Source organism: Rousettus aegyptiacus, unplaced genomic scaffold (genome assembly GCF_014176215.1).
Source record: "Rousettus aegyptiacus isolate mRouAeg1 unplaced genomic scaffold, mRouAeg1.p scaffold_m13_p_2, whole genome shotgun sequence".
Lineage (NCBI taxonomy): Eukaryota > Metazoa > Chordata > Mammalia > Chiroptera > Pteropodidae > Rousettus > Rousettus aegyptiacus.
The window spans coordinates 54,435,109-54,449,016 of NW_023416295.1; the positions used below are offsets into that span (position 1 = coordinate 54,435,109).

The window sequence follows — 13,908 nt, forward strand, 5'->3', positions numbered from 1 at the left end:
TTAAATGAGAATTTGACTTCTTTTCTTTAAAATATTGGAACACATGTCTTAAGTTCTTTCCTATCACATCTACAGTTCACTAATTATTTGACAGGTTTTCATGGAATAATTGTCACAATTACCTTTAGAATATTTTTAAGTAATTCAAGTAAATGTTGAGTAATATATGAGTCAGTATTTCATCGATTGCACTGGTTATAATACGTTATATTCAAGGTGGGAACCAGATGCCTCTACCTGATGGTATGTCATTCATTTCACAGTAAAAATTGGTATCTACAACTTATTTTACTACTGTAGCTAATCTATGTGTAATAATATAATGTAATAGCCTCAGAATTTCATACTCTAGTAGGAAGGAGGGAGATGCTAAATGGAGATCTAGCTTTGTCTGATTTATAAAGAGAACATTGTGCTTATCACAATCAATAATAACAATGATAATGATATATTGAATATTGATTATGATTCATGCTGGCTGATATGTCTCACCGCTCTTGCTTTTGTTTAAAAGAACTTAACATTTTAAAAATAATAGTTTATCTTTTGGCAATACCTTTTAGAAATTGAACTTGGTTGAATTATACAATGCTGATAAGCACCAAGATGCTTAATTTGATCTTAAATATTTATGAGGTTAGACTCTAACCTTTAGCTTCATTTTAAGTTGTCTAGTTATTGACTTTTAGAGGTGTTGTGAGGGGTTATGAGGTTATAATCTTGAAGACAATGTGCCCAAACTAGCCATCTCTAGAAAAATTTAGCATATCTGGTTTCTGTGTAAATACTATTTTTTTTTTCTCGATACTTTGGTGCTGAAAATAGTAAGAAAAGTTATTGCAAAGAGATTAAAACTACTGTGTAAATAGATTGCAAACAAGGTAAATTTTTGGAAATGGTCTGTAAGCAGTTATTGAACATTTCCAAGATATAAATAGACTATAATGAAAAAATTTATATTTATATCTATATATTTGTTAAACATAATTCTCCAGGTAACTCATCAATGACATACCACTAGCAATTTTTTTTTTTATGTATGACCTACAGAAAACAAGTCTTCAGACGTCTACACTAGAGAAACTGTAAAGTTTAAACCACAGGAATTAGAGTGTCCTAATTATTTATATTTGCAATATTCAAAATGGCTTCTTTTCCTTTTTCCCCAATAATTCTTTTAGAGCCATTATTTTTTGACAGTGTCCTTAGTAGCAATTCACTGAATGTACTATAATAGTTCTGAAAGGGCCAGGAGTATAATATACTGTCACTCCTTATTAACTGAGCATTTGAGTATGTGAAAAACTGTTGGTTCAGTTAGTTATGAAACCAATGTCCTGGCAATAGGGCAAACACAAGAATAGTTCCATTTCAAAAGAACAACCCCAGAGCCTTAAAGAGAACAACCAATATTTAACTATTTTAATACGCCAAAATTCTGATTTTAAAGACACCAAAACAGATTTGTTGTATTATGTTCATCCAGGGGGGAAAGAAACCTAACTGAATGAGCAACAATCTTCCAATTTGTTTAAAAGCCTTTGACAGACTTAAAAAAAGAAACAGATTCTTAAATGTTAAGGAAAAAACTGAGAGCAACAGTTTTTAAACCTCTGACACAATTACTAAAAAACAGATTCTGTTAGCTTTGAAAAATTGGAAAGGATCTTTATTTTTCAAATATGCTGACAATCATAAAGTAATGGATTTTTTAAAAGAAGAAACTCTTTGCAAATATTTACATTTTTACATGTAGAATTCTGGAGTGGTTGCTTAGTAAAGCAAAGGATGGCAGTTTCATCATATTTAATTCATCAATGTTTCCTTTCCCATACACACCAAAACTACGTATTTCAAATCATGATCCTTACAGGCTGGAAACTTTCCCACTCCAAGGAAAGCAGAGAAGTTGGACCACAGGGATCTCGTTCCGACTTCCTGCTCATGAGGATGGTCAACTTACAGTGTGAGCAGGGATTGAGCATAGCGGCTCATGGCTCCACAACAAAATTGTAAATGGAGGAAAAGTGTTTGCTTTTGGTCTTTTCCTGTAGTGATATTCAAAATGTCTTTTTTCTTCCTCTTGCCTGGAGCCCTAGAAGGTAATGTACCGCATCATGCCTCTTCCCCCAACACACCACTTCTGCAATCACAGTACTTGCTTTAGCCAGAGGGTAGTCAGTCTCAACTTCTTATACATTTGCATATTAATTAGAAGCTCTCAAAAATTTTTTTGGAAAGGAAAAGAAATGTGTGAAGATTTCTCAAGTTTGGAGTTCTTTCCACCACTACTGGAATCATACTGCAGAAGCAGATGCCAACTTGAAAGACTTGTCATAGCCCCAAGGTTTCATAATTTCTTTTAATGAATATATATATATATATATATACACACACACATACACACACACACACACACGCACACGCATACACACACATGCACACACACATATACATATATATGCATACAATGAATATATATAAAATAAATATATATATGTTATATATTTCTCCTTTTAGTTTTTTTTAGGTCATGATGTTTGCCTTCCTATCCTCTCCCCCCCTCCAAATTGCATACATACTTTAGAAAAGGTAGCAATGGAGAGCAGTGGGAAAGGGGACACACACTTAGAGATGTAAAACTAAATGGCTCTTCCTGTGGTCTTCAAAAGGAAGCCTCTTGTTTTATTTTGAACATTATGAGAGTCAAAACTGTGTTCACCAAGAACAGGAAGGACTATTTTTTTTTAAGTTATTAGACGTGATTATTGGCTATCCATTAGTAATTTAGCCCTTACTAAGTCAAAAGCAAATAAAAAAGAGGCTATTAAATCTCAAACAGATCACAAATGTAACAAATGTAAAAATATAAGAGAAACATGGAGAAAGAAATAAGGAAATGAATTCATAACTTAGGGATGTAGGATGTAGATTACTGAATGAATATCTAATATAGTTCCATTGTATCTTTTTAATCAAAATAAATTTATTGGAGAACGAAAATAGGAAGAAGTTTAAAACTACAAATATGCTTAGTCAAATAAAATATTTTTCCACCCAGTGAGTATTTCAGAATTAAAGTTACCCTAGAATAAAACATAAACTTGAGAATACAAGCTTAACAGGTAAGGGAGAGTAAATACTATTTAGAGGGTGTCTGAAATGAACCAAATATTTTAGATGCATTTTCTCATTTAACCTTTACAGTAACCCTGTGATATTGGTCTTATGGTCTCAACATCACAAATGAAGAAATTGAATCTCATGGAGATAAAGTAATTTCCCTTCTAAGTAAACACACAACCTGAGAATAAAATACAGGCCTATTTAACTCAAAGCTAGTTCTCTTTCTAATATACAATTCTTTGAGTTTTGTTCAAATACAGTTGATTCTCAGGTGTCTCTAATTTTGAACTATCATAAAAAAGAGTGGGGGCCATATGAACTACTGAAGTTTTTTGAGAAAATATGGTATATTAATAAATAATGCAAAAAAAAGTTAAAAAGAGGTAGATTATAATTATCCTATGAAACAAACCTTATATTTACTGACCCAGAGGAAAGAGTCACAGGCAGAAGGAATAATTAAAAGGGAGACTTAGTGCTTATTGGCTGTCATGATTTTCTATAACCTTAATTGCTAGAGTATGTATCATTTCCAGACAGAGGAATTAATTAAGATATACTTTCTCTGGATATCTACAGTATTCCATTCATATATGTAAAATGTCATGTTGTAGTAATTAAATGTTTTATGGGTCTGGATTACAACAAAAGAGTAACAGGCCCAAAGACTGAGAAGAGGGAGTTAGAGAAAAGATGAGTTAGATGCTATGATTTTCAGTTCACCTGTCCCAAGTGTGTGAGCTTTGAATCTTATTTGTAAGTGCTTTGAAAACTATGGTAATGGGGTGACATTAATTTTATATTCAAACTACCTTGGGAATCTACCTTGGAAAAATTAATATTCTTATTTTTTCATTTCCAGAGATTTAGACACCAATAATATGAAGTTATTTTTATCAGACAAAGTCAAAATAAGAGATTAAAAGTAGAAATAACAGGATTATAAAATGAGGCAACTGAGCTAAACCAAAACTATTTGTTCAGTTATTAAATCTTGTGAGCATTAATTAGATTGACAACTTGTTATTATGTATGTATGTATGTATGTATGTATGTATGTATGTATGTATTTATTAAGCTTACAGCAACTGGTATTCCTAGGTGATCTCCTATCTAAGTACTAAACAAGCCCGACCCTGCTTACCTTCTGAGATCAGATGAGCTTAAGCGTGTTCAGGATGGCATGGCCATAGTCATTATTATTTTTATTTTTAACATTTTATTATGAAACAAAGCACAGATACAGAAAACCACACAAAACAAATGTATGGCATTATGAGTTATTATAAGACAGAGACTCTTCTCTCTTCACCTAGGTCAAGAAATAAAATTAAATCACCTGCCCCAAAAGCCCTTTCCATACCCTGTACCAATTTCAACCTCTTTGCTTCCCTCCCTTCTAAGTAACCACTACAATAACCTTAATAATGATTAATTCCTAGAATTTCTTTTTAGATTTGTTATCCAAGTGTATATTCATAGAAAACCATTTATTTAGCCTTGCTCAGTTTTATTTTCAATTTAAAGTATGTTTTATTCTGTAGTCTCTCCCTCTAGTCCTTGATTTTTCTTAGTATATTTGTACTAGTATCCAGGGCGTTCATCCTATAGCATTCACATGGTCTGCATTTTGCTTATTGTGTGCTCTTGGTATAGTACAATGTGATTCTCTGTCTACTGTATTTCCTGCCGGTTGGATGCTGTGTTCAGAGACTGGATCAGAGTCATCTCCAACCCTTTGGCAAGACTATGGGTGGTGGTATATTCTTTTCTCAAGAGGCACATAATGTCTGGTGGCTTCTCACTTTGGGATACTAACGGTTATTGATGCTCAAAGCCTAAATTCATTAATTTGTTCACAGCTACCAGCTTCTAGCATTTCTTTACCATGTATTAATTGAAATAGTTTTATAAAGAGACCCTTTCACCATCTTCTGTTTAGTTAACCAAATAGAAAAGACTAACTAAATTGAAAGAACCAAGACTAAATGCTTGATTCTTTCCATTTATTTAAGATAAAATAAATTGATTTCTATCATCTTGCAAAGGCCAATTCGATTTTTTATATATAGTTAAGAATTTTTTAATTTAAATATGTTTGAAGGGTTTAAATCAATTGTAATTATTCTTTTTGAAGTTCAGATAGTTCCGTTTTGATAGAGTAAGCATCCTTACTTTGGCCTAAGGACTTCTCACATGACTTCAGCAGCAGTTTCTGCTAGTTTCTTCAATATCTGATATGATAATATATCTCAGGCTTATTTATACCATCCCTGTTTCAGACCTGGAATCAGCTTTTTCTTGTAGTCCTTGTTTCTTTTTGTGGGAAATGACATTTCAAGGTGACAAATTGAGTACAAGGAATGTTCATTACTGAAGCATTGATCACTGTCTTTAGATCTTACTAGTAGAGAGCACTAGATAATATATCTGTAAAAATAAAATGCATCATGAATTTCCATGGATACTTCTCATTCATATTGGGGTAACGTTGGTTAATACAATTATATAATTTTCAGGCGTACATTGTAATTTAACATCTATATATTCTATTGTGTGTTTAGCACCCAAAGTCCAATTTCCTTCAGCTATCATATATTTGATCCCCTTTACCTACTTCACCCTCCCTCTTCTCCCTTATAACCGTCTATCTACCCCCTCCTCCCCCACCCCATACCCTCTGGTAACCATTAGTCCATAGTCCATGTCCATGAGTCTCTGTTTGTTTGTCCTGTTCATGTATTGCTTTTAGGTTTGTATCCCTAAATGATATAAACCTACATAAGTGATTTCCAACTTTTTTTGTCTAACTTATTTCACTTAGCATGATTATCTCGAGGTCCATCCATGTCGTCGCAAATGGCAGTATTTCATCTCTTCTTATGGCTGAGTTGCTTTCCTTTTTTAACCCTTACTTAGTCTTAGTTCTACAAGTAACCATATGGTTGATATCACCTCAGTCCTTATCTCTTTGCCTCCTTCAGTCATTTGATTTGTTTGAAGAGCATTCACTGGTAGACTCCTCAAGAAGAGTTTATATGAATAATACTCCTTTGCACGAAATTTGTCTTTATGAACTTTTAGGGGGATGTAAGAGTCAAGATATCTTTTCTACCTACACAGAGCTTTTTGGTTGTTTTCTTGCAGTGATCCAAAAAATACGGTGCCTTGTTTTCCAAGATTTCCTGGAGCTGTTCTTCTTACTTGCTTTTATGTGGACCATCTCTCTCTTTAATCCCTTTGTCAGTAGTCTGTCCAATTTTGATTCTCCTCCAGTAGTTTTCCCATAGAGTGGGGCGCTGGGATGTCAATTTTAAGAGATATAGAGCCTAGGCTGCTGCAGCCCCTTGTGTTTGAAGACATACCTAACTGGGGTCTCTTGTACTCACTGACTATTGTACTAGGCGAAACCACTCTCATTTTCAACTTCTATTCTCAACTTGGTCCACCATGCTTTCTCAGTACCATCAGATGCCCCATTACTTCCCTTTACTTATTCCCAGAAAGACCCAAGTAACTCATAGTCTGTGACTGGCAGCATTGTGTCCTCAGAAGCTTATATTTGGGGTTCATGGTGATATCTTGTCATCTAGTTTTGTTATAAATGTTGTTCATATGTTTTTGGTTTTGCTGTCTTGTTAATCTATTTTTGTGTTAGGTTCAGAGAAATTTGAAAACTATGCTGTTACCACTATTCTTGTTAATCTGTTTTGTTAATTGTCTTGTTAATCTGTCTATTTTTATCTTGGGTTTCAGAGAAGTTTGAAAACTATGCTGTTACTGCTATTCCCCCCAAAATTCAATAACCGGTTATTATTGAATAGTGATACAAAAATACTCCAATTAATAGGAAAAATAAAATTGATAGACTCATGAATAACACAGGCAGTGGAATCACAAGTTTCTTCCTATGGAAAAACATGAAATTTTATTTTAACAAATATAATTAGTATCCAAAAACAATGCAAAATAAAGATATCTAGATTTAGTGAAAAATTTAGAAATAATAACTACTTTTATAGTCATTTGATTATAAGTTAGCTAGAAGTTGTGCTCTAGGCAATATCTTGGCTCTGAGATATACTTCTTAATAATTTTGTAATAACCTGTCTTCCATTCCTGCCTGGGAAGCACATTGCTGGAAAGAGCAAGAATCCATGACACAGCCTCTGATTATGCATGCTCACAGCCGGAGGCTGTAACATCAACTTCCTGAGTGAGGGGCTTAAAGAATCATAAGAGACCAGTCTCCTCACGTGAGTATCGAGTATACGCACACTTCAAATGGTTCTTGGAGTGTTCAATACTGCAAAGATCTGTGAACGTCCACTGCCTCTCTGTCAAAGTAAAATAACCCTATTAATTGAAGCTGAACTGTTAGAGTGGAGATGAAAATCTGACTTCTGGGTTAATGTTTCAATGACTCATTGCAGATATCTTTCTCAATGACATCGAATGCCTTTTCTCTATCAGCTGAAAAGTCCCAGCCTCCAAAAAAAAAACAGCAGAAGTCTGTTCACTATTTCCAAAGTTCTAATATGCTGATGAGAGTTCTTCATGATACACTATGTAAATTACTGAAAGATAAATGAATTAGAATGGAGGTGATTAATTACAGTTCCTCAAAAATGTTTTCAGAATGAGGGAATATATTATTAAAATATGTAGATACTTTTTAATAGCTTGGCTTTATAGTTGTATAGCACCTTTCTCTAAGGAGTTTTGAAAACTATCTCATTAATCCTCACAGGCTTATTATTAAATTATGAAATCTCGGTACCATTCGAAATAAACAGCAATAGAATATTCTTTCTTGTACCCTTAATATCTTGACTTCTTATTATCTCTAATCTCCTCTGAGATAACAGCCAGTCTTACTATTAAGTATTTGTTAACATGAGACATAAAGGTTTTATATTTGTGTTCAGCTTATATTGCCACATATTTTTCAGGGATTTGAAAATTGTCTTTATTCTTTTTATTCATTAAATCAGAAATGTCATCTACTTTTATCAGGTTTTTATTATATTTTCTTACCCACACACATGCTCAACATTCTCCTGCCCTTCAGCCAAGTTTTTTCCCTAAGAGATAAATTGTAAATACCACTTGAACAGCATGCAGCCTTCTACCTCCTGCCATTAGTGGATTTTCTCTTTCTTAACTATTCCAATTTGCAATTGGATATATGTGCTCATGTCATAACACATTACATACACATTGAAAATGACCTTTCATTGACTCGATGCTGTTTAAACATGAAATAATTCTCAGTGTTACCTTACTCATTTTTAATACTTCCTGAATATGTGACATTCTTCTGATGTATGATTAGAACTGATCTGGAGAAAACATAAATCACATGCTATAACTGAAAACTACTGATTTAATCTTACTCTTCTTATTGCCCTTAAAAATTTAGCCACTTCAATTCCTTTATAATGTTTTATCTTTAAGCTATTTCTAGGTGTTACATATGCATGTGTGCTGGATGAGGTTTTTTTTTCTGTTTTTGTTTTGTTTGGTTTTTATTGTTTGTTTTTGTAGTAAGTTTACTCAAGAGCATCTTTAAAATGAAGGATCAGAGTTAGGCTAAAAGGCTCTTGGACGTGTTTTTTAATGAGTAATTTTAGCAGGTAAAAGACCCTTATTCTATAGTTCATGTAAATAAACTATTTAGAGAGACTCTTATTCTAAAAACATAATTTTCCTGTTTATTCAGTATACTTGTGTGTGGACTATTTGGCATTCTTACCAATGTAGATATAATCTAAAGACAATCATTTACCTTTTTACAAATTAAACAACATAAATGACCATGTAATTTTTTTCTTTTATTTACTTATTTAGTTATATTCTCTAGATTATTTATGAGTTTTTTTTGGAACTCTTACACTTCTTTTCTTATCACTCTCTCTCTCATACTTTCTTTTGCTAGATCACTTGCAGTGTGCTGGCTACTTTACAGTGTTTACTTTTATTGGATTACACTTATTTTTAATGTGGCTTTCCAATTCTCCAATGTGGCCCCTAATTCTTAAACACCAATAGTTGTTTTATTTTTCAATGATTGAAAATAAAGCACAAATATGAACTTTTTTCAACCCTTACCAGCCCAGCTCAAACACTGTTTTTGTCCTTAACAGTGTTATGCCAGTATATACTCTAAAATATAAGTAGAGGAAAATCAAATTATCTAGAAACTCCCTTGTACCTACTGGATTTGTCAGTAGAAAAATAAAGCAGTAAACAATCTGTTCCACTGTCACAAAGTCTTTTCAAAATTTTGTACATTATATTTTTATTGTAGTACTCAAACACTTTGACATTACAAATGCAAAAATGTGTGCGTGTGCATGTGTGTTCATGTGAGTATGTGTGTGTGCATGTGAGTGTGCATGTCTGTACACTAGGGGATTTTTTTAGAATAGTTTGACATGGATTCCAAGATCTACAATTCATTGTAGCCATGGTGTAACTTTGATTATAAAATCTAATGTTTACATCAACCTTAATTTCCTTTAAACAATACTGCCGTCAAAGCCTAAATGATAAGTAGATTCGAGCTATCAGATTTTTAGAACTAAACACAATTAGTCATGTCATGATTCCAATAGATCAGCAATAATAGAAATCACAAGAGGAAAAAGATGAGGTTTTTCTTTGAACCTATCAAGAGAACATTGTCCAGTCTTAACAACTTCAGGAACATTGGTGTTTGAAATCTTCCTCGAAGGTCACAATTGTTTTTCATGCTTTTAAATGACTAGTATGATTTTTTTTTTAATTAATTGGTAACAAAAGAAAAGTCAGAGAATAGAAATATTTGACTTTAAAAAATGTGAGATTATCTGTTAAAATAAAAGGTATTTTCAGAGGCAGTTGTCGAATTGTTCAAGTAATCTTGGTTTGCTCTTCAGTTGAAAGGTGGGTGAAGGAAATGTAAAACCAAGGAACAACTTTTAGCCTTATTGTACTGGAATTTTAAAATAAAACTCACATGTTTATGGAAAATATAATCTCCTAATACTCTGTTGTTTCTACATGTAGCTGTGACTTAACTAATCATATTACTCCTTGCTATAGTGAACTGACTTCAATTATAAAGGGTTATAGATAAAATATTAATTATTTTACATATAATTCATCATTTTTAAGAGTTTGCTAATATAAAAATTTTTATGAGAAATTAAATTGAGTTGGTGAGAGTCTTGCTTATAAGACCTCAATAGAGACAGAGACAAAACTGTTACCCTACCTGCTGAACAATCCCTTTTGATCTGTTTTCAAAATAATCTTAGTGGTAAAAACTCACTCAAACTAGGGTCTCCATGAGTGAGGGGGAAAAAAACTACTGGCCTAGAGCAATAACAAACAGCATTTAAAACTTAAAAAAATAAATAGCAGTGGTTTATGAAGTAAATTACTAATAATGATCCTAGAAAAATAAAATAATTTAAACGAATCCAGAAGAAACCTCCTCTTTATCTTGTCTGCATATTTTATCATATCAACCTGCTTTTTATTATAGTTAAAATGTATTTTCGTTTTTAATTTCAAGTTTGATATTTACAAAGATTTAAAATTCTTTGTTTTTTAGTTTAAAAGTCATTTATGGATGGAAATAATACTAGTCCATTAAGTCTATAGGCAAGAAGCTGGCAAATCACTCTATGTCTTCATACAATGTCTTCAAACAATGCGAAGCAGGAGAAACAATAATTGAAATTGACCTGATATCTACCTAAGTGACCCAGGAAATTCTAGCAAATGGGTAGTGCTGAAAATGAGACAAGTAATAGGCTTCCTCTATAGATATAAAAAGGGAACTTTCCTCTGAATGTTTATCTAAGTGAAAGTACTGTTAAAATTCTAGTTATTTGACAGGGGAGTCGTGACTGAATTCTACTATATAAAAGCAGACATTTCTTCCTTCCTCTTCACCCTTGTTGATTTTTTTTTTTTTTAAGTTTCTAGGATGCCTGTAGAAGGCAGATTTTTCATAAAGACACTGGTTATGAATAAGGTAGTAAATGCTTATCTTCCTCATGCTCCTTATCTTTTTTATCCTCCTCTGACATTTTTTTATCTAAAAGACTTTGAAATGTTTACTCATGTCCTCTGTAAAATAGACATTCTAGAAACCATTTAGTTTTAGATTCAATAGTGCATGCCACAATCTTAGAAAAATGTATGATGGATAAACACCATTGTTTTCTTCACTCGAGTCAATAAGGCCCTACCCTACAAGGCACTAAGTACGTTTTAATTGGAAATGATACAAGCAGATTAAACTGAGCCTCGCATATTATAGTTCTTGAATTGAATTTATTCATACTAGACATCATGTTTGTCATTTTAGAAAAAAATGTTTTTAAGATTCCTGTGCTACTAAATAACAGAGAAACCTAAATAACAATAATAATTATATCTAATACAATAATTAAGTACTGTCTTTAGTATTTAGTATTATAATACTAAATACTAGATACTATTTATGTAAAATGGACTATGTGTCAGACACTGACTTGGAAAATTGTGGAGATTTTTTTGCATTATTACTCACGTTTACAACAACTCTGGCAAGATAGCAGCTGCTATACCCATTTCACAGATAAGAAAATTGAGGCTAAAAGTTACATCGCTAATAGGTGGCAGAGAAGGGATTCATTGCAGATCTTTCTGACTCTATCTCTGGACTCTTTGCGCTATTGAAGCTTATAGAACTCCGGGAAATAAGGCACCTATGCCCACTTGTTGAATGACAATGAAACATAGCATATCATTAAGTAGCAGTGTAGACAGCAGAAACCAGAAAAGAAAAACATGGTGGGAAAAGGAAAAATAAAGGTCAGTACAAAGAGATGAGAACATAGAAGCATAGAATTACCTAAAATATACCCTTACCTTGTTTAAAATTCATAACAGCGAAAGGATGAGTTGCATTGGAATGCTTGATAAATCATAATTTAATTGGAAAACTGAACTTGCTTTAAAGAGTTTCCTAAATTGAGTTATCCCTATATTCTTTTCTAATGCAATAAAATAGTTTGGTAGGAACTATAATCCTCCTAATTGCTTAATGAGTTTTTATTTCATTCTCAAAACTTTTCTGTTTGTCTTATGTATTATAAATTATCACTAGTAAATTTGCGTTTTAATTGTTCCCCATATACAGTGAAATATGCTTTAATTAAACATTTCTTGATGAAATGCATGATAAAAGTAACTAGGATTGTGAACACAATGGTTTTCTGTTTACTAGAAAAGCTCCTGGGCTAGAGAAAATCAGTCTGGTGTTTAGCGTGCATGAAAAAGCTGAATTTTAAATTAACATATTTTTATTCTTTCTCATGGGTCAGCCCTCAAAATGGTGGGTCTTTATTAGTGGTGTGCTACTAAATATTTAATAAATATTTTCTTTTTTTTTTTTGGAGGGGGGAGTTCTGATTTGTTCTGTTTACCAATTTTTGTGGCAAATATTTGCTACATATCTAATGTCATGCTACCAATGTTATAACACTGAATGTGGAGTTATGAAGTATTTCTACCATACAGATACAATAGCATAAATAACTTCAAGAGTATACATGTTAATAAAATGTTATAAAATAATTAGAAAATAAGAGTTTTATATGTGACCTTTGTTTTTTAATATAATTTATTTAATTATAAATTTATATCATTCAATTTTTAATAATAGTCATGTTTAACCAGTGTCTCACAAAAGTCACAAATCACTTCCGAGTCATTTCGAACTAATATGAAGCAGTGTTAGTAGGACCCAGCAGACCACTGATCCTAAGCACGTAATTTTCTAAATACATAGCAATGTGAAACATCAAGGTTTTGAAAATGAGAGAGTAGGGAATAAAGAATGGTTCAAAGTTCATCAATCAGGGTCAATCTCAAGGTTGTGGTTGTTACTAGCCATATTCTTCTTAATGAGCGTTTTCATTGTTGAGACACTACCTTTCTGGTTTCTTTGTGTTTATGAGGATCTTGATAAAATTAGACAAGACCTGTGGACAGCTAATAGCTATAACTACTATGATAGAAATACTTTCTTCTAAAAAACAAAGAAACAAAAATACTTTCTCATACTGAATATGGGCTTTTCTGGGAATCTGGAGGATTCTGAAAATTATTCATATCTAATAAAACAGTTGTTGAACCTTCAACTGAAGCTGCTTATATGCCAGACAGGCTGGTGACCTTCAAGAATTTGTACTGGCCTAGGCAGGTTTGTCTGTGAAACTGGTTTGGACCTATAAAGCATACACATATTTTAAAAAGGATGAAATGGAAAAAAAAATATAGAATTATAGAAGGGACTTAAGGAAACATCTCAAAGGAAAGAAGAGATTTTTTTCTTAAGGCATGCAACTTTGTTCAGATATTTAGGTGAACCCCTCCCAGAATTTTTCTAAAGCTCGAACAGATTACACTCACTTATAGGGCAAGATTTGCAAAATGTGACACACACCGTCTCCCTGGATATGACTAAACCATGACACATGACACATGACTAGCCAAGGATGATAATGTTATCTCTGGCTCTGAAATAGAGTATAGTTTGCACTCAACTAACCTTGAGTAATAAAAATAATTATTTTTTGTTTGGGAGATAATATTAGCAAAAACTCAGGATTAAAAATTAACTGCTATATTCGCTCCTCTGGTTGACAGAGAAGTTAACCACCTTGGATAAATTGGTTTTTTAACCCCTAGCTGAAATAGAAAGCAAACATGCTTTTAAATTTAGATTTTGCAATTGAGACA

The 13,908-nt window shown here is 32.5% G+C and overlaps 1 protein-coding gene and 1 pseudogene across 6 annotated transcripts in view; one reads left to right on the top strand and one right to left on the bottom strand.

The window, feature by feature from the left end:
* KCNH7 (potassium voltage-gated channel subfamily H member 7) overlaps positions 1-13,908 on the top strand; it is a 405,071-nt gene that overhangs the window by 122,379 nt on the left and 268,784 nt on the right. The window lies entirely within an intron of this gene.
* LOC118614207 lies at positions 4,203-4,321 on the bottom strand (annotated as a pseudogene).